The sequence below is a fragment of the Gorilla gorilla genome, chromosome 17 (genome assembly GCF_029281585.2).
Source record: "Gorilla gorilla gorilla isolate KB3781 chromosome 17, NHGRI_mGorGor1-v2.1_pri, whole genome shotgun sequence".
NCBI classification, from domain to species: domain Eukaryota; kingdom Metazoa; phylum Chordata; class Mammalia; order Primates; family Hominidae; genus Gorilla; species Gorilla gorilla.
In genome coordinates this window covers 44,631,733-44,653,251 of record NC_073241.2, presented here as the reverse complement: position 1 = coordinate 44,653,251, position 21,519 = coordinate 44,631,733, and the positions used below count along the sequence as shown (strand labels likewise).

Here is a 21,519-nt window from a genome sequence, read left to right as displayed (position 1 = left end):
TTTTCATTAACAGATGCAAATAAGAGATATACACCCAAACCACATTTGAATATGCAATAGATGTTTCCAGAAAGATAATAGGAAAGATTTGTATAAACATATAGGATCATAAAAATAAAACAAGTCTGGACTAGAATGGGGATGGGGGGACTTCTGCAAGGTATAGACTTAGGCTGACTCAAAATAATAATCAGAAAATCTAGTAAAGTGATTTACACATTCCAACAAGCATTTGACTAAAACAATTCTAATTACACACTCACAAAGAATATAAATTATAACCCAGTTTAGTTGTGCTACCAGTCAGAACTACAGAATAGAATTTGCATTCTTCAAAGAAGATACCAAAAAGAAATAAGTTATTATTATCTTTTTATAGAGGCCCAGGAAAAATAATTAACATGTCATTAAATTTCTAGGATGCATTGTTTTTTAATCTTACAAACCATGATAATTGCTCTATCAGGGAAGAAATTTTGCAGCATAAAATCACATAAAACATATTTTCAAGTAGATGGAACTCCCAAACTGAGCTTTCATGTAAAATAGCTCATCTGTCATAAGCTTTCCACATGAGCAGTCACCTTGGAAAACCAGGCTTTGTCAAGGTCATGCTGGAGGAATTCTGTGATCCTCAGGTCCACTCAGGCCTCCTGGGCCTCTTTCTTACAGATGTACACTACTAATCAGTTCCATCAAATGCTACTGTCAACTCAAAATAACTGAAAGCAGGGTCTCAAAGAAATATTTGCATGCACATGTACACAGTAGAATTATTTGTAATAGTCAAAAGGCAGAAACTACACGTGTCCATTGATGGATGAATGGACAAACAAAATGTGGTATGTACATACAATGGAGTATTACTCAGCCTTCAAAAGGAAGGACATACTGACACATGCAACAGAATGGATGAAGCTTGAAGACACTATGATAAGTGAAACAAGTCAGACACTTATATGAGGTATACAGAGTAGTAAAATTCATACAGACAGAAGGTGGAATGGTGGTTGCCAGAGGCTGTGGGAAAGGAAAATGGAGAGCTGTTGGTTAATGTGTAGAGTTTCAGTTTCGCAAGATGAAGTAAGTTCTGGAGATCAGTTGTAAAACAACATAAACTAATGAGGCCAAGACTATTTATTTTGAACTTTTATGACATGCATACCAAGAAAAGCTTCATTAGAGAGTAGCACAATAAATAAAATTTGGCCAGGTACAGTGGCTCACGCCTGTAATCCCAACATTTTAGGAGGCTGAGGTGGGAGGATCACATGAGCCCAGGAGTTTGAGACCAGCCTGAGCAACATAGTGAGACACTGTCTCTACAAAAAATTTTAAAAAATTAGCCAGGCATGGTGGTGTGCACCTGTAGTACACCTGTACTTTAGTAGAGACAGGGTACTTCCTGTACTCGGGAAGCTGATGTGTGAGGATCACTTGAGCCCAGGATTTCGAGGCTGCAGTGAGCCATGATCACACCACTGTACTCCTGCCTGGGTGACAAAGCAAAAGCCTGTATCTAAAACAAATAAATAAATTGTTAAGTTTTCAATCCATAAAAATATATACACATGTAATTCTACCGAACTGTACACTTAAAATAGTTAAGATGGTAAATTTTATGACACTTGTATTTTGCCACAATTAGGGCAAAAAAAAAAAAAAAAAAAACGCACTACTATCAGAATGGTTTTGGAACTATTTGGCCACCCTGTGTAGACCCAATCTTGAAAGGAAAGCATGAATGGAAGTCAACAGTTGGTGTAAAGTGTTAAAAGACTGCAATTTGTAATAGAATAAAAAGCTGCCTAACATTAATTCAAGAAATTTTGTCTTATTCTCAGCAGATAGTAGGATGAGAGTAGTTGCCTAAAAGACACTGGAAGAAATCATGACAGAAATGCCTACCAAGACCAGAGATGGGCGGGGCTGTCCCCACTCATTCCACAGCCCTCAGGGGATCTGTCCTTGCCTGTGGCATCCCGTTCTATGCGAATCCTGGAAAAGCGTCCATGCCAGGTGTTCTTGATGTCCTTTGAATATTTTAAAAGTTTAACAACTTGAGCTTCAGATAGCATTTTGTTTCTTAACCTACTCTCCTTAGTCCTGATAATGAATGGTGAATGTTCATCTCACTGCAGATATGCAGACTGCATTTGTATTGGCCGAAGAGAACCCAGGAAGAGCACAGTTAATCCTCTCTTGTAATTAACTACTTTTACTTGCTAAAGATGCAGAAAAAAAGGAATATATTGGTGCATAAATGAGTTACTGTCATGGAGGTAAGCATAAATATCTGTTTTCAAACACATATTTGTTTCGTTTTTTGAGACGGAGTCTCATTCTGTTGCCCAGACTAGAGTGCAGTGGCACAATCTTGGCTCACTGTGATCTCCGCCTCCAGGGTTCAAGCAATTCTCGTGCCTCAGTCTCCTGAGTAGCTGGGACTACAGGTGTGCACCACCACACCCAGCTAATTTTTATATTTTTAGTAGAGACGAGGTTTCACCATGTTGGCCAGGCTGGTCTCAAACTCATGACCTCAGGTGATTATCTGCCTCAGCCTCCCAAAGTGCTAGGATTACAGGCATGAGCCACTGTGCCCAGCATGTTTCCAAACAACTTCTGCCTGTACATTTCATCACTAGTCCCTGGCATCCATGGGTCTCTTTTATGGTGAGTTGATCTTTGAGTGAGAGGACACACTTGCAGAGAGGAGGGACTTAGGGAGTATGAGGTAGGAGTTCAGTCATCTCTTAAGGAAGTGGGTGACCTTGACCAAGCCACTAGACATTTGTTTTCTTGAGGGAAGAAATAATAAATGTCCTGGCTTTTTTATAGAGTTACAGTAACAAAAATGATGCCCATTAAAGACCTTTGAGAAACACAAAGCCGTGTCAATTCAGAGTGAACTTTTGAACATCTCCAACTGTTGCCTGCCTCTTGGCAGTAATGCTCAGTTCCTTCTCAGGAGACGAGGAATGTCCAAATGCGATAAGGTATGCTGTAGTCTCAACCTAAATTCCTAGCCCTATTTCCTGTTATCCCCATCAGTCACCCTATTGACACCTCCAACCAAACAAAGGCCCATGGGTTTAGGGTAGATAATTCTTGAAGTAGGAGCCAGGGACTGGGAAGTCCCCAAGATCCTTTCAGGGACCCCTGAGGTCAAAGCCACTTTCCTGGTTATACTGAGACCTTATTTGCCTTTTCACTTTCATTCTCCCATAAGCTTAGAGTAGAAATTTCTACAAGCTACATGATGCGTGATATCTCACCCTCAGTCTCTAATGCAGGAGTAGACATGAGAATCCACTCTCTTCTGCTAAGCTAGGCATTAAATAGATTTGCAATGACAGTCTTTACCCGAAGCTATTTTTGTTTTGGGAAACACAGTTAACCTTCATAAAAATATTTATGTTAACATGAAATGGATTTATTATTGTTATTTTTAAGTGAATTAAAAATAAATATCAAAAACATTCTCAGTTGTAATTTCTGAGGCAGTAAATATCAATAGATAACATGTACAAAAAGTTCTTTGCAGTCTTCAGTCATCTTTGAGGATGTATAGAGGTCCTGAGACCAAAACAGTTGAGAACTATTAATCTAGAACACACAGCAGAAGGGCAAATGATACAAGATGAGGCTGCAGAAATGCATGGGAGCAAACCATGTGGCCAAGGGAAGAATTCTGGTCTTTACCCAAGAGCAATGTTGGAATAATCCACAGGTGTAGGAGGCTAGAATTATAGTCCCTTTCTCTGTACGCAATAGTTGTACAGAATTATTAATTGTTCACCTTACTTTTCCACCACTTTGATCCATAAATCTTCATCATCTTATAATGAATCTCAGAATTGTTTTCAAAATGAATAACTTCCCTTACATGATCAGATGCATATCTGAATTGTACTTGCCTTTAAAACCCAAGTTTCTGCTTGATTCATGGAAAATGTTTATAGATGAGCGTCTTTTGTCTCCCAATACCTCCTACATTCAAGTAGAATCAGAATTAGGGTCTCATTCCTGCTCTGGAGTCTCTCCGCAAAGCAGGAGGAAATGGAGCCATGCTGATGGCCACTTCTACAAGAGATGGGTTTTTCTAACCTCATGAAGGCCTTCTCTGCTGCTTTAGAAATCCTCTTTGTGCTCCCTCATTGGCTCTTTTGTACCTCTGCCCTCTAAAGTTGTTGCAAACTTTATCCATTCTCAAACCCCTTCTGTACTCCCCTGATTCTTAGGAAAAAACCCCACTTCCAGCTTCACTGAGAAACCAGAGGCAGGAAACTATGGAGTTAACATTAATGCGCTATGATTACAAAATGTATGAGTTGTAACTTTAGTGTCAGCAAGATAAAAATAATTATTTAATATGCAGTTTCCAGGAATAAATAGCAACTAAAAGCATGATTATGATTTTAATAAAAAGAAAATAATTATACATTAGTAAAATCAGTGAGAAAAGACAAATCTGTAGCTATGTCAGGGTCAGGTTATGTGTGTGAAGAGAGTATGAACATGGCCAGGGGACAAGGCTAGTTACCGCAAAAATTTCATTTAAGTACATTCTCCAGAGACACCTGCTAGAACATAGCTAACTGAATGGACAGTCTGTACCCTAAAGGAAGCAACCGATAAGGTGTTAGAACCTCCCATCAAGACTAAGATGGTTAAACATCAAGAGAAAAGAACTGAGCTTTAAAAATGCTAAAGGTATCAGAGCAAAAAAAAAAAGCACAAAATTGAACTTCTCAGTGTATCTAATTCAGACTTTTTTTTTAAACTGCTTCTTATATTTTCCTTTTTCTTCTCCTTTTTTTTGAGAAGCATGGAGCAAGGAGAGAAACTGATTTCACAGAGGTAGTCTGTCTTTTATGAATCGACTTTGGCTTGGGTGAGTGACTCACCCTCTGTAAACCTTGGTTTTATCTCTTTATTTTAATTTTTAATTTTTGTGGGTACATAGAAGATGTACACATTTACTGGGTATATGAGATGTTTTGATACATGGGGGAGGTGGGGATGGCTAATGGGTACAAAAAAACTACTTAGAATGAGTAAGACCTACTATTTGAGAACACTAGAAGGTGACTATACAAAAATAACATCACCGTACATTCGAAAATAAAGAGTGTGATTGTTTTTATCTCTTAACATTAGATACTCCAGAAGTTGTGGGAAAGGCCAGAAATGAAGATATTTCCAGCCCTCAGGCCAGAATATTAGCACATAGTAGGCCCTCCATAAATGGTAGTTCTTTTTCTCTGTCTCTTCTTTTTCTTCTATCACAATAAGTCACCCAAAAGCTGTTTTACTTTTAGGTAACTGTGATCTATATGCATACAAAAAGAAAATTTTTAACACAGAGAGAGAAACGGAAAGAGAGCATGGCTTCTTAGTACTCCTTTTTTCTTGAAGGACAACCCCTATCTGTATCATGAAATCCCACTTTTCGCAGGCCTGAAATCCCCTCCAACTGGGAAGTCCTAGTTCTGTGCCATCAGGTTCTCCTCCAGAACCTCAACCCTTCCTTCTGGTGGTCTTCCAGAAGCAAGGTCTTCTGTTCTCTTCTGGTTTCCCTGGATTTCTCCAGGTGCTACTCCTTTCATTCTCAGCAATCTCCCTTGGTAATCTCATGGGTTTTGCAGGAGGATTATAGTTGCCTTCCACAAAAATATAGAACAATGACAGCACCACCCTTCCCTCACCTCTCCCAAATTCAGCTGTTACCCCGGCTCCTGCACAGCCCGCCCGTGAATCACTCCAACTGTTCTACATCTCGAGCCCACTACGTGTATGCCTGCTGCACTCTTTCTCCATTTTCCAGCACTCAACATTGCCTGACCCCCACAACCCTACTTTTCTTTCAAGTCCAGGGTGAACTCAGCCTCCCTTGTGAATCCTTCCCAGTCTCCCAGTCAAAATCAACTGCTTCCTCTTTGATGATTCTCCAGAACTGGAGCGATCACGAAAAAAATGCACCTAAAGTGTTTTTATGATGCAATACAAGTGTTTTTATTATGCAATATTATATATATTATATCCATATGCATATATATTATATAAATAATATTGCATAATAAACTCTTTAGGTTTTTATTTTTTCAAAATTCCAAACAACTGCTTAAAATACATATACACATGTAAGAGACGAAGCATAATAACAAAATGAACACCTGTGAACTCTCACTTAACAATGAGAACGTCACCAATGTGGTTGCCTCTACTCTGCAGTCCTCCTGCCTTCCTACACATTTTCCTAAACAATGTTGTTATGTTTTTCAGTTTCTGAGCCTTATAAAAATGCTATTATATCATGTAATCTTCCGCAATGTAAAAAAATCAACAATATTAAAGATTCATCATGTGGTTGGTTGATAGCTATGGTTCATTTTTGTGGTTGTATGGTATCTCATTTAGTGAACATGCCATACTTCAGTTATCTTCTCTTGTCCAGACATTTGTGTTGTTTCCAATTTCTTGCTATTATGGATAATTTTGAAACATTTCTTGGTGTATATGTGCAAGAGTTTATAATATATAATGAAATGCAAAACTCCTGTGTTGGACAGTATGCATATCTTTAAAAGATAATGCCTAACAGTTTTTCAATATTATTGTATCAATTTACCTTCTTCCCTCCAGTGATGTATAAGATTTGGTATTTTCATAAAATTCTCTTCCGCCATTCATCATTATCACACTTTATATTGTTTTTATATACTGGCCTCCCTATAAAATGATAGCACCATATTTTATTCACGTTTAAATTCTCATAGTGTAACAGTACCTTGCTTATAAAAGATGATAAATGAATATCAAACTGAAGAAAATACAACAACCTGTATTTGATTTGAGTTACAAGTCATTCTATTTTTTAAATGCAAATAACAAGGAAGGATTATAGGGTCAGCAATCCTTTCTGCAAATATAATTAATTCAATCACACTAATTTCCTATCTATTACTTGACCAGAAGAACAAAAAAATGTAGTTTTATTTGAGAAAGAGAATGTAATAAATTTGGAGCAAGGAGTATATTTTGGAAAGTAAGAAAGCCTAACTATGTGCAAAACAGTTTGACTTAGGATAGTATGTCCAAAGAAATGGGCACTAGAAGACAGATGAGGGATTCAGGAAGGAAGTTGCAAAGCACTATATACTCATCCAAAATTTTTCTCCGTAGGCTATCCATCTAGGGAGGTACCATTTGGCTTCCTGTTCCAAGGTCCCATAAGTAATATTAATACTGCAGTTCCAAAATCTGTTCATAACATAGGTTTAATATAGTTGTCTGGACTAGCCTGGAAACCTAAACACAATTTTTAATATCTTCTCTCCGGGCAAATAATTCAAAATTCCAAACAACTACTTACAAATACACTTTTCAAAAAATGACTCAGCTGTAAAATGGGGAATGCCTATATTCAGAAAGTAGGTCTCTGCCTTTTATCACTCTAGTCTTTTCACCCTAAGGCTAAAAAAGCCAGAGACTGAAGAAAAGAAGCATTCCTATGCTCTTAGAAACAAAATCTACAACATTCATAAACTACTCTTTGATCATTGCTTGTCTTCTGCTTTGAAAAATATTCAGAAAGAGAGTGCCAATACCTCCCAAAATATGAGACAAACATGCATTCCTTATGCGGGAAATGTAAAAAAGTTAATGTAAGACCATGGACTAAAGAAGGAGAATAGCTTAGCGACATTGCTCAACCTACGTCTAAAGAGCACACAGAACTGAGACCAAGTTTCTCCCCATGGGATTTCAGTGGAAAAATAAAAGGCTTCTAAACATTTGGAGGTCATTGACCTTGGCTTCCCCACATCTCTGATGCTCCTTCTCATATCATGTGCAAACTGATACTTTAGTAGGTCATTGGTGAAAAACAAATTTCTGAATTCAACGTGTATCTTTGTGAACAGACGAAAGTCAATGAAAAGTGGTAAAAAAAAAACTACACCATAAATCTCCAACAAGCAATCCCATACAGACAAATTCATCTTGTCTCTACAACAGCAAAACCATCCCACCATCAAAAAAATAATGTGTTTAGAACAGAACTTGGTATTTTCAGCCCTAGTAGAATGCATGTGCTCACAAACATCCTGTTTGGTGTTAAAGTTGTAATAGGTTCCTATTGAACCTCTCTCTGCAACTTCAATATACAGTTTGATTACACCTTTAACACCAAACAGGGTATTTGCTGTTAAATAAGATATGTTTAAAATATTACCCTAGTTAACTCAACCACTAAAACTTTTTGAAAATACAATTATTATGTGTTCTAATTTCTATTTTACAACACCACACTGTAATGATTTGTATCTACTGAACGCCTACTATGTGATGTATGTATAATACAAGGACAACTCCACAAGAATGGGGCTCTTGACTATTAAGAGAGGTTGGGGTGGGGGCATGGAAGGTGGGGGTTAGGATGAAGTTCAGAAGCAGTAGGCAGAAAAGAAGAAGAGCACATTTCACTCTGATTAGTTTTTTGTGAACACAGTGCAACTTGTTCTGTTGAGTCCCTGGTACAGAGCACTCACTTCCATCCATATGCAGCCCAGTGAAGTCTAATGTATGAAAATGGCTCTTTTCTTTTTTATGTTTTTTTCTATTATTAATCCTTTTCCTTAGTCTTACTAACATTATACTTTTAGCCAGAGAAATAATTTTGTGGGTCAGACACTTTTTCCCATATCAACTCATTTCCAGACACAAAGTTAACTGCACCTTCCAGAGAAAGCCATTCAGCCATTCATGATTCAGCTCAGCTGTTCCTTGAAGCATTATATAAGCAGGTCAGAGTCAGGCAGGAATGTGCCACTTGCGATATTCCAGCCAGGTCTAGTGGACTTTTATCTTTCTCTAGACTAACAGCTAATCAAATGTAACAAACACCCCCTTTCCTTCTGCCAAATGGAGGTCAAGAGAAAGTGTTTTTAAGAGATGTACTCTTCAGCCATGTATTATTTTTTATTTATTTTAATGGGAGCCATCTAGATAAATCCTCTTGTTATGCTTTGAAAAGATTACCCAGAACCTCTTTGAATTCATCCAAATCCATGATGATGCGTAAAAGGAAAGGAAAATAATAAAATGAGATTCTAGGTAACACGGTAAACAGTGAAAGTACTGAGTTCATTCAGAAAAGCAATAGATTAATTGTTATTAGATCAATGTGATCAATTATCCAGAGATGAAAATCTATATTACCTGAGCTAACAATAACAATATTATTATTAAAGAATTCTTTGGTATTTTTCCATAGCAAAACCTGTGTAAAGTGATATTCCCATTTTTTCATGTCGAAATTGTGTTTCAACAACCCTGAGCTATGAAAACAATCATGAAGTGTATGCTATGTTATCAAGTTTTAAAAAAAAAAGGTTTTTAATCTATGACAATGCTTCAGGATTGTAGATTTGAAAGCTGAAGCAGCTGTAACTCTATCACAAAGATGAATAAACTATCATCCAGGGAAATTAAGTGACGATGAACCCACAATCTGGAAAATGACATTGCTGCTTACTTTTCCTGAAACACACTTAGTTATGTTCTAACTGTATACTACAGAGAACAATGCTACACTTAAAGAAAAATACATGTGGAGTAACCTGAAAGGAAAGAGTATACTCATCTATTAAAATACCAGACACAAAACAAAACCTCATGATACTTTTCCACTTAGTGAAAAGGTTTGGCAACTGGGTCACACATACACTTCAGCCATATTACTCACTGTTGCATTACCTAATTCTCTTCTATCTAAAATATGTTTTCAAAGGAAGCAAATAATAGCTAAGAATAGTACAAATTACTCATCCTTTATAATAATGTAGATGATGTTGTAACATGACAATATTCCCCAGGACTCACACATTTTGTGAAAGAAAGTATCTCATCATCCGATCTTTTAAAAATATGCCATCTGACCTTTTTAAAAATAAGATCTATATATTTTTAGCTTTTGATATTCCAATATCTAACTATTAGAGAAAAAGTAAGGAGTCTTTTGGGAAAGAACCCAGGTAAAGAGAAAAGGAAATCAAGGTACAAACCTTGGCGCCAAGGTTTTCTGTACTCTTAGGCCATCAAACTTTCCCCACCCATAGTCAGAGTAACCTTTCCCTATCTAATCTCCCCATATTACTCCTTTGCAATAAGATCCTTCAATGGTTCCCCATTGCCTATTTGATCAATTTTAAAATTTCTTGAGCTTACAAGTTGGTAACCCTTGTCTAAACATTTACATATGCCAGGTGGACCTCATGAGGCCACAGGTGTCAGTGGTCCAGAACCTCTATCGCCTCCAGACCTCAGGGAAGCAGGAGAACACATCACTCACTTCACGGCAGTCCTAGTGACTCTCTGCTGGGTGCTGGCCACAATGGGTTTAGTAGCATCCTTTGAGATATTTGATGTTAGGCATCACTGTAGTGGCCAAAATCGGAGCAAGTAAAAATTGCTTAGTCTAAGTGGCTCAGAGAGGATTCAGTTTTGCAAGCAGGGGAGAGATCTCCAGTGATCCTTAAACCCAGTTGGGAGAAATCTGACTATGGTTAGAATGACTATTTTGTGAGTGGTGACAGAGTCAAAGAAGTACAGTTTTATTAAAGTTATTAAGCTGTGTAGTTACTATAATTCAGGAAACATAGGTTACATTTGTATCCACTATGAACTAAAGTGCTCTTTTAAAAACCAGATCAAAGCAGGTTCATGCCTGTAAACCCAGCATTTTGGGAGGCCAAGGCTGGAGAACTGCTTGAGCCCAGGAGTTCCAGACCAGCCTGGGAAATACAGCAAGACCTCATCTCTACAAAAGTAAGAAAAAATATAGCGAGATATGGTGGCATGTGCCTGTGGTCTCAGCTATTCGGGAGGCTGAGGCAGGAGAATCACTTGGGCCTGGGAGGTCGAGGCTGCAGTGAGCTGTGATTGTGCCACTGCACTCCAGCCTGGGTGACAGAGCAAGACCCTGTCTCATAAAAGAAAAAAAAAAGCAGATCATCCCTGTCCATTTGAAAACATGAAAGTGTAACAGTTTTTCCTAATTATTTTGGTAATTAAATGATCAATGTAGATCACTTCAAGATTAAAAAGTATAAATTAATTTCTCATGGATTACTTTAGAATAAGCAAGGCTAAATATCTATGATAGTCATTACTTTTTCTGCTTGAATGATACAGATACAGAGGAGGTAGATCAACAAAATATTAATTTCTATTTGATTTCAAAATGCAGAAACATTTTGCAGTAGGATTATCAGGTTTATCTTCCTAACTGCATTTTGCTTTGGTTACTTTTTTTTTTAAACATGAAAAAGGGCAAAAGAAAATTACATTTAAATATACTCAGGACTAAAATTTATTTTTTAAATCATCAAAAAGTGAATAAACACAGTCAGGGCCAAGAAGGGCTTGAAACATAAATGTTGAGAGTAAAACGTGATCCATTAAATATGGACTTTCAGACTGAATTAAATGTTAACAAGGTATGCACTATATGACAAAAAGATACTGGTACATTTGTTTGGGCACTTACAATATGCTAGCCATTTTCTAAATATTACTTCTTGTTCTTACAACCGCTCTGCTAGATGTGTATTACTAAGCTTGTTTTGCAGAAGAAATGAAGACTCAACAAACTTAGGTGACTTGTCGCCAGATAGCCAGCTAGTACCTACTGGTACTGAAACTGCAGCAGGGTGAGTCTAGCAGTTGCTACGCGTCCCAGTATGCAGTGAGCTAAATAGTAAGGCAATCTTGCTCATTTTATATTGTATAACCATGTTTATTCTGCTCTTTAGGGTTTGCAGGCTACGTTTTTTTTTAACATTTTCATTTTGTGCATATTATTCAGAAAACAACCTAAAAAAGGCACCCAACATTCAAAGAGACAACTATTTTAGGCAGAATGCAAATATGTTTTAATTTGTGGCAGCAACTGCTTTTAAATCGGACCTCTAGCTTCACGAAATGATCTTTGCTCCCATAGACTCCTGGTCTCCTTCTTTAGCTCTGCAGAATGCTGTGACTATTAGGGGGAAAGAAGTATGTTTTTTACTTAAAGGTGAATATGAGTCTCTGATTGAACATTTGTTTGTATTTGAATTTGTTCCTGTGAATATTCCATGTTTGTTTTTATACTGAAGGAGTTACAGAGACAGAGAGATTTGTATGGCATAATGCTGATTTTTTTTTTTTTTTTTTTTAGCTATCAGACCAGTAACTAAAATATTCGGTCTCACTTTTTCACTCATAAACTACAGTCACGTAGCTGACGTCATTAAATTTTTTTCATCCTGTATGTGATGCAGGGAATTCTGTTATTTCTATTTGCCAGTGAGAAAGCTGAGGCCAAGAGAGGCTTAGTAAGCTGCAGATGAGCTGGGTATGGAACAGCATTTTGATATGAATCACACACGTGTGACCAAATGTTTGCACAGAGTGGATAGCCAACATCTTTTCCATTTTGTAACATATTTGTGTAAACTTTATAAATACCATGTGTCAAAATCCATACAACATAGATACAGCAGCTCTTGATCATTCAGAGCCATTCAATTTCTCATAACTCAGGAGGTTTCAGTACATAATTCTAACACTACGTGAAAGTATCTAATTCCTAACTATTCAAAACCTCGGTACTTGATCATGCCTGTTTATTTTTCTTTTTGCTCATTCCTAGTGAGCAATGGACTATTTACAACTATTTGAGGAGGGTGAATTTATCCTCTCAATTTGAAGGCTATTGTATATTCAATAGTTTGGAAGCATTTTCATTCCTGAAATATGGAAGCTGGTCATCTTCTTATAATAATTTAAGAAAGGGTCTTGCTCTGTCACCCAGGCTGGAGTGCAGTGGCACACAATCATAGCTCACTGCAGCCTTCAGCTCCTGGGTTCAACTGATCCTCCTGCCTCAGCCTCTCAAGAAGCTAAGACTACAGCCATGTGCCACCATGCCTGGCTAATTTTTAATTTTTTGTGGAGACAGCATCTCAATTTGTTGCCCAGGCTGGTCTTTGGCCTCAAATGATCATCCCACCTCAGCCTCTGAAATTGTTGGGATTACAGGTGTGAGCCACGGTGTCTGGCCTCGCTCATGTATTTAGGAATGCATTCAGTACTTTATGGGCATCTTGCCCAGCATATCTCATTTTTCCTTCAGCCCAATCACTATCAGCTAGACTCTCCACATTCTATTCTACTTCTGAAATCTCTGTCTAGCTCACATGACTATAATCTTATCACTATAATGAAGATTGCCAATTGTACAGATTCTTCCAGCTACCAAGGCATAAATTATCCATGAAATTAGGCCAATGTGGGTAGAGGGTGGTTTTTGAAGTTTCCAGGTAATTGCCTGTTTTTCCACTTTGTCTTGGAAGACCTCATCAAGGCCTGGCTACTTCTTCCTCATACTGACTTGACATGGGATTGGAACAACATTCTTCTCTTCTTCTGTCATAAACTCTCCTCAGATGTCTCTAGACAATCATCCTCTCAGTGACAAGTTACCGTGGAGCCCCCACTCCGGACAAAACTTACTGGGGAATACAAAGGTGAATAGGATGAAGTCACAGCTCTCAATCAGTAAAACACACCAAAGAATAAATACATGAGAAGTGCCACGAGAGCAGAAGGAGCAAAGAGCTACAGAAGGAAAGATGAGAGAGAGAGATCTCTTCTGAGAATTACCAAGAAAAACATCACAAGGGAGGTGGTGTTTGAGTGCAGGATTTCAAGGTGAAGAAAGGGGAGGAAGGGCATTTCAGTTGAAAGAAATAGGGTGAGCGAAAGACAGAGAAATCAAACCTAAAGGCATGCATAGGAATTGGGGAGAGTTGCCATGGGTTTCCTGTTGGGGCTCCAGGAGATCTGAACACTTAGATACAGGAGAGCAAACACAGGGCTTTGAATACAAATCAAAAGGAGTTTTCACTCATACTTTAGGAAACAGAAGTGGCTTGAGGTTTGCAGCAGGGAGTGATACAACCAAAGGAGCACTGTAAAAGAACTGAACTGGAAGCAGAAGTTAGGAAGGCAGAATGAGAGTGAGCTGGGATAATTACCCTAACAATCCAAGCAGGAGGTAGCAAGAGCCAGAGCTAGGACTGGTGGGGATCTGATAGAAAGGAAGTGGCAGTGGGAGTTACCACCACGGGGACCCTGACGTTTCCGTGGTGTGTGTCTGTCAGGGAGCAACGTGAGAAGAGAAAGGTGTAAAAAAATGAAGACCAGGTCTCCCACACAGGTGACTCAGGACATGGTGGTCCTACGGTAAGGGAGGAAAGTATGAAATTGATGAATGAAATTTTTAAACATATTCAGTTTGAGATGACTGGGGAATAACTGGGTAAAATATCCCCTTGCCAGTTTCAAATGTGAGACTACATTTCTAATGAAGGCTAAGAGTTAAAATAAAGATGTGGCAATAATGCATCCAGCCAACCAACACTCTTGGTTCTAGAAAACCAGTAGCTTGTTGCCAGAGTAGCTCACCTAAAAGCCAGGTCATATTCTAGGTGTTTGATATGTTCTTCTGTTGACTTCTCACCATAAAGCATTCCTATCCCCATTTCACTGATGAGGATTTGGTGGCTCAGAAATCTTATACAATGAGCTGACTTCAGAAGGGAGGTGTCCAAGTTCTTATTCACCCTTGTTTTCCCACCACACAAAGAAATGGTAGCTCTCTCTCTTTTTATTTCAAAGTCCCCAATGTAAGTTCTACCATGCATTTTTTTTTGTCCATTCATGTCTTTTCTCCATTCTGATCTTCATTTATGCTGCTTGACTGAAATCGCACCCAATCGGCCCCAATTATATTCAGTGCCCTTCCCCTGTCTCGTCGCTGCTTTCAACTTGCTGCTCACTCTCTCATTATTTAAGATTCCAAGACAGTGTCCTTTTAGCTCCCACATCTGGCATTCTTCCCACAGTCCCACTAGAACATTGGTGCTTGCATTAGTTTTGGGCTAGGAGACCCTTAGCACTTCAGAATGCACACTAGACATCAATCAGCCCTGCTTTTTCACAAGACATCATCGTGACACCAAATCCTCCCAAATAAAAGCCTCACATACTACTGAACTGCATGAAAACAAAACAAATTATTTTCATCTCTTCAGTGATCTGGTGGCTACTTTGAGTATTACATTCCAGTTTTCTCTACTCCCTGACAAAATGACCAATCATACACATTTTCTAATAGCCATATTTTTTAATCTTTAATATAAATAGCGGGTTTCAATACCTTTTAAAATCTCTAGCCTCTTTAGCAGTTCTCCAATGAAAGTCTTATTTCCTTACTAATTGTGCTTCTTGCTTAACCAGCTCTGCACTGGAAAATTCTATGTTCCCATGTGCTAGGTCTCACACTTTGCTTCCAAGTAACTCAGATAACTCTGAAGTCACAAATTAATTCTCACAGTGTGGTAGGTGAAAATTACTATTCTCCTTACAGATAAGGAAGTAGCTGCCCAGAGTGGACTGTGACTCATCTCACTTCCTGGATCTTTTTAATAAACCATTCACAGCCAACTTGCCCTCACTTAAAATCCAACAAAAATCTTGCCCTGCTTGAGTTTTTGCTTCTCCCTCCCTAATTCCTCAAGAGGAAAGCATGCCAATGTTCAGTGTATTGTGAGAATAGGTAATTTGGGATTGGAGGTAGCATGAAGAATCTGTGGCTCTTTGGCCTGGAGAAAAGAAGAAACAGAGAGAGATGGAAACTGCTCTTAAGTAGAAAAATGGTGGGTGTGTAGAAGAGAGAGAAGGCAGGGTGTTATAGCTCAGAAGGTGGAACCGGAAGGAAGGGAAAGCTATGCAGGCTGACCTTCCGCGGACTTCTCATTAGTCTGTTTACGCAGTGCTCCAGGAGAACTTTTCTTCAAATTCAGACCACAGGACCCATCCTCTGTGAAGTTCCCTTGCTGTTGCTGTTCAAAGTGCGAGGTCACTTTGCTGAGATCCCTTAACTTTCTCATGTATCTACACAATAGTATCAAAATCATAACGCTTCCTTCCTTTTTGGCCTACCAACTAGGATGTGAGCTTCATACGGGCAGATGTGAACCATGGCATGTTCATCCCCGTGTTCCTAACATTTAAATACAAAATTTCTCTAAAATGGAATCAAACACTTCTGAAAGTAGTGAGATCCCAGTTTCTCTAGGTATTCAACCACAGACTGTTATAAAGGGACTTTAACCATGCAACTCTACCACTCTGTAACTTCTAAATTTCCAATATCTTAAGTGCCTTCTTATTTGAAGTGATTTCACCAATCCCAAAGAGTTTAAAAACACAACTCATGAGGACCAGTGTGCATGGTTTAATTATATTTTTAAACTCTTTGGGATATATAATTAGTTTAATATTCTGATTTTAATAATGATTGACCTAAAAATTATTAAATGTATTTTCAGTGCAATGTCTTTAATTATAAGCCCTGGTCTACACAAACATTTGTTGAACACCTACCTACTAAGTGCCAGACTCTGGGAATAAAAGAATGAGAAAGAACCCTGCCCTCAATAACTTAACATTCCACTAAGAGCTGTATTTCCATTATTGGGATTGAGAGGTCATAGCCTAGCTGCAAACTTTTGGTTTTATACCTCTGCTCCTCAGTACTGAGAATGTTTTCCTAAGGTACTACACATTCGAAGAAGACTATTAACTAATGTTAATAGTTAACAAGAGAGGCTCTTTGACCCCTTGGTGTCATTAAGTCTGAACTGTAATTGATCCAACTGGGAACTGCCTATGGCCAGTAAGGGAAAGTGAAGACGGAGACTCCCAAGGTCATTTAAGAACCGACCTGAACTTGACTCTTTCCTTGTTCTAGATTATGTGTAACGATATGGGCACACTGGAGCCCACCCCGCTCCTACCCCCTCAAAGCAGCACAATTACAGCCTGGGAGGGGCAAGTCTTGCGGGGCCCGTCAGTAACTGCCATTATTTGAATGCGATATAGGAGATCCCACATAGACCCTGCTCTACCGGGTTAGAATCCGTTTCTAATCACGTGGAATTTAGATTTAAACCACAGTTAGATTTGGGATTTACCATCGTTTCTACTTTAATTCATTTAGTGGCTTCCAGCCCTCTCCCGGCCCAGTCTTAATCCAACGCACTTCAGAGGGAATTACACGAGAGTTGCGGACTGGCGGGGGCGGGGGTCTGCAACTAACACCAGGTGCCTGTGAGAGAGCCCCAAGGGCGGGGGCAGCACCTCCTGGCTGGGTTGGGTCCGCCTGGCCTCGCCTCGCCTCGGGGATCCTTGGCGCTCAGCGCCGCCCTCCCGCTACTGCGCTACCCGCCAGAGCCCTGCGTCTTCCCTTTCCTTGTCTTGTGGACACCGCCCTTCGCTCCCGGGAGGATTTCGCCTCCAGCACCTCAGGCTTTTCTGGCGCAAAGGTCGCCAGCCGGAGCGAGCCCAGGCGGCGGCTTCACTTCTGCAGAAGGAAAGCGAAAGACGCGGCCGGCGGGCCGAGGGGGCGGCCGAACGCGCCGCGTGGCTGCTGCTCCCGAATCCGCAGCGGCGGCGCCAGGGCGGTCACCGAGCCCTGCGGACCCCGGCTCAACTTCCAGCGCCACTCGGGTGCCCCGAGCCCGCCGCAGCTCCCGGCGCGCCCTCCAGCCGCGGCACGCAGCCCCTGACGCGCCCGGGGCGCCCTCCCGCAGCACCAGCCAGGCCACCCCACCTCCCGCGCCGCGCTTCCCCGCCAGCCGCCGGCCAGGAGCTCCCCGGCTTCTGAGCAGGACGCGCCAAAGGGAGTTCGGAGGCTCAGCAGCCCCCAGCGTCGGCTTCTCGGGTGACGTGACGCCCTCTCTGGAGCGCGGGCCCGCCTCCGCCCAGCCTCCACCGCAGGTCCTTACAGCCGAGCCACGGCAAGATGCAACGCCGGGCGAGGGGCGCTTCCCGGATTTTGAAAAACAGCCTCATTCGCCTCGGGAGCGCCTCGATCCCCCACCCGCACCCTTTGGCCAGATGATTTTAATCCTGGGATTCCGCGTTGGTCATGGGGGTACTGGGAGCGGGAGCTGGAGGAGAGGAGCCGGCAGCGCGGAGTTGCCGGGGTGCAGCTGCGCGCAGCTGGCGGCGAGGGGTGGCGGTCCCTGCGGCTCCGCCGGGCTGGGGGAACTGGCTCCTGCGCCTCTGCCTCCCGGAGGATCGCACTCGCTCATCCTTACACACCACACACACACACACACACACACACACACACACACACTGCCGCTAGCGCCCCCCACGCCACAAGCCGGAATGCGGAGGTCAGAGCCACTGTCCACTTGAAAGCAGGAAAGCAGGGGCTGAAACGCTGAGATGGAGGCGGAGGCTCTGGCCTCATCTGCGAGGTTCGCACCTTCCCGGAATGCCCCCCCCCCTCCCCCCCGTTTCCCCAGGGCGAGCAAGGTCTAGCTTCTGAGACTCCGCTCTCTGGGCTAGCGGTTCGAGCTGCTGGGGGGCGGGGACGGATTCGGAGGGAGCACTAGAGAGAGAGCCCGCGCTCACTCCTGCCCTCCTCGCAAAGAACTGGCCAGCCCCACTCGCGTCCAGCCCACAACTAGGCGGCCGGGGCCGGGGAGCCAGACCCCAGGTCGCTCCAACTCCAGCGAGGGCGGGGAGGGGAGTGACAGCAGCAACTAGCGCGCGCTGGCAAAAGCACAGAGTCTCGGAATAGGCTAAACGGCCGGCGCGGAGGGGTGGAGGCAAGAGGGGGCGGAGGAGGAGTTGCCCGAGCGGAGAGGGATGACGTCCTCCAGGGCCTTGGGCTCCGAGGAACCGAAGACTGGTGCGCTCGCCGGGCCCCGCGCACTAGCTCTGGGGTTCGCAGAGGCGCCGCGCCCGGCTTCCGCGGCAGCTCCAACACAGCGCGCAGGCGGTCGATCCCGGTCAGCTTAAACCGGGCGCAAGCCCTCTGTCCCCCTCAAAGCACCTCTCTGCTCGTCCCTAGTCGCCAGGTGCCCGTCTGAGAGTCCCTGTCGCTTCCGGGCGGACCCGCCCAGGCAGCCCCCGGTCGGGCCAGCCTCGCCCCTTCCTCGCTTTCTCCCCCATCGACCTCGAGCCAAGGGCAGGCGGCCCGCACCCGCGCCCCTGCCCACGGGGCTAGGCGGCGCTCCCGGCCTACGCCCGGCTGCCAAGAAGGATGGGGCACTGGAAGAGAAAGGCGCTCACCTGGGTCACCGAAGCCTTCCTTTGGGGCCCCTCCCGGAGCTTGTTCGCAGCCAGCAGGCACAACCTTCCTTGGAGAAAAAAAGTAGTGCAAGGGCAGAGAGAGGTAGGGCTGCTCACAGGTCCCTCCGCAGGGGCTCTTTCCTTCGAATTCTCCGAGGTCCAATCTCGGGCTTGGCGGCGGGAAAGAGCTCCTGGAGGCTGGAAGGGGCCGCCAGACCCGGGCTGCTCCCGCAGCTGCGGTGGCGGCACCTCCAAGTTGCCACCTGCAGCGCGCTTCGGGCGCCTGTGACAGCCCGCGCCGCTCAGCCCTCGCCGGCCCGCCCTCCCCGTCCGTTCGTTGGCTGCGCCCGGTGCCCGGGCGGTCCCCGCGCTCTGCCCCGCCCTGAGCCCGCCTCCCAGCCGCGCGCTCGCAAAGTATGGGTCTCCTTACAGGCCTCCTCCCTGGGCTTTATAGCCAGCGGGTTCTGCAAGCAGGGAAAGAATTACACACACACACACACACACACACACACAATTTTGTGTAGATAGGGAGTGGAGGGAAGGGAGAGGCTATGATAAATGTCCGTTCGTGTGCCTTAAGGGGACCTGGTAACTTGGTTTCTTTTGCTGGTATTAAATTTTTGCAATCTCTGAAAAGAGTTAACTTCGCAGCGGCAGTCTAGGGATGTAGGCCAGAAAGTGGCTTGGAGGCTGTTTCATTTAAGCATCTTCCAACTTCACATGAAGCGCCAAAATATGAAGAGCAGTGTGTAGACGCAGCTTGCACCGTTTTCTCACCCAGCCTGCACCCCTGCAGCGGAGGACCCTGGCGTTCCAGCGCCTGCAAAGCCATCCCCACTGGTGCCCACGGGATTTCCAGGCCTGAAGGCTCAGCGTGTCACATGTGTGTTTGCTTGATTCTGTGGCCTGTGAGTCCAGGCCATGAGAATGTATGCCCGTGCACACACAAACGAGACCTGTGCTTTCTACAACTCTTGGACCTTCTAAGTAAACAAAAGGAACATTATCTTTCTTTTCCCTTCCACCTCTACCCCAAAGACCTGGACAAGAGTTCACTGCACAGTCTGTCCCTGGGCACTCAGGCCGCTCTTCACTCACTCTGCCTCCTAGTAGCTCCTAGAGGTGTGCTTTCTGGAAAACTGATTTGGTAAAGCCTTCTGGAGGAGGAAAAGCTACAAAATATGACAATCACAAGTCTGGAAAGCCATCCAATCAACCAGAAATGTCTGACTCTTGGGTGTATCTATGTGAAAGAGGTACATTGCCAAGTGCCTATTAGTTTAATAACATTTCAAAATTAACTGCCCAAATAGCACATTTTATAGCCCATTAGGGAAATGTCTGTGTTTTGAGAGTGCAGGTGTTGCACTGTTAAGTGAGACTGGAGTGTGCACATGCAGCTCACATCTACCTGTGTTTTGTGCAATCCTCAGCAGGCTGAGGCAGAGGAAAGAGACTTTCTATAGGATGTCAGAGGTGGCTTTATACAAGGACATATTGGAAACAGTTGGCACCAGTCAAGAAGCCACACCCTGTCAACTGTTGCTAAGTAACTTGGAAGACTGCTATATACCACTGGTTCCTTGCATCAAAGCAAAGATTTTGTTCCATGAGACCCTATCATCTTGGGTCCACTTTGGAAATTAAAAGCAAACTTTTTTCCCTGCAGCCAAGTGCTTACTCTGGCCACTCTCAAAAGAGGCAAGCTAGTCCTCGCCTTTCCTCTTGAAACTCCTGAAGACAGCAGTCTAGTGGCAAAGCATTCACAGTCATATATTTCAATACCCCAGGCTAAATGTTTGCTTATGAATTGTACTTTGAACTGAATTAGGTAAAACAATGAGTAGAATGAAGGTGTGGCTTGCTCAAGTTTAAGTCCAGATTGATTCAATAACTGGAGGAATAGCTGATAAAAAAAATAGGGGCAGAAGGGTGGGTAATGGGGGTAGTAGTGACTATTAAACTAGATATGTGTCTGTTACGTTGGTAGCCAGGTGAGGCACAACTAGACAAGATGGATTTCTTTCTGGGACTGCTGTGCCAAGCATAGAAGTGATGAAAAGTTCTTCCTCAGGAAAACAATGTTCCTTCATATTAGAGACAGAGCTTGAAGACTGGTGTGAATGAGAAAGTATGATGTAGGAAAGAGGGAGGAATGAGAAAGGATTGGAAGAGAAAACGGGAGAGTCTGTTGACAGTGGGAGAAATCAGTGGACACTGGAGCCCCTGTGGCTGAAGATTCTGAAGAAGACAAAAGAGAATGTGAAGGAAGTCAGTGTGGAAACTGAGACCTGGAACAGCTTCTCCAACACCTCT

General features: G+C 42.7%; 1 protein-coding gene across 3 annotated transcripts in view; it reads right to left on the bottom strand.

Annotated features, from left to right (window-relative positions):
- Window positions 1-19,491, bottom strand: part of EPB41L3 (erythrocyte membrane protein band 4.1 like 3) — a 237,705-nt gene extending 218,214 nt beyond the window's left edge. Inside the window, exon 1 of one of the 3 annotated variants that reach the window (XM_055368493.2) lies at window positions 19,204-19,491. The gene's annotated coding sequence lies outside the window, so the exon portion shown is untranslated. The remainder of the gene's footprint in view (window positions 1-19,203) is intronic. The other 2 variants (XM_055368471.2, XM_055368494.2) reach the window with 2 other exon arrangements.
- Between the last annotated feature and the right edge of the window lie 2,028 nt (window positions 19,492-21,519).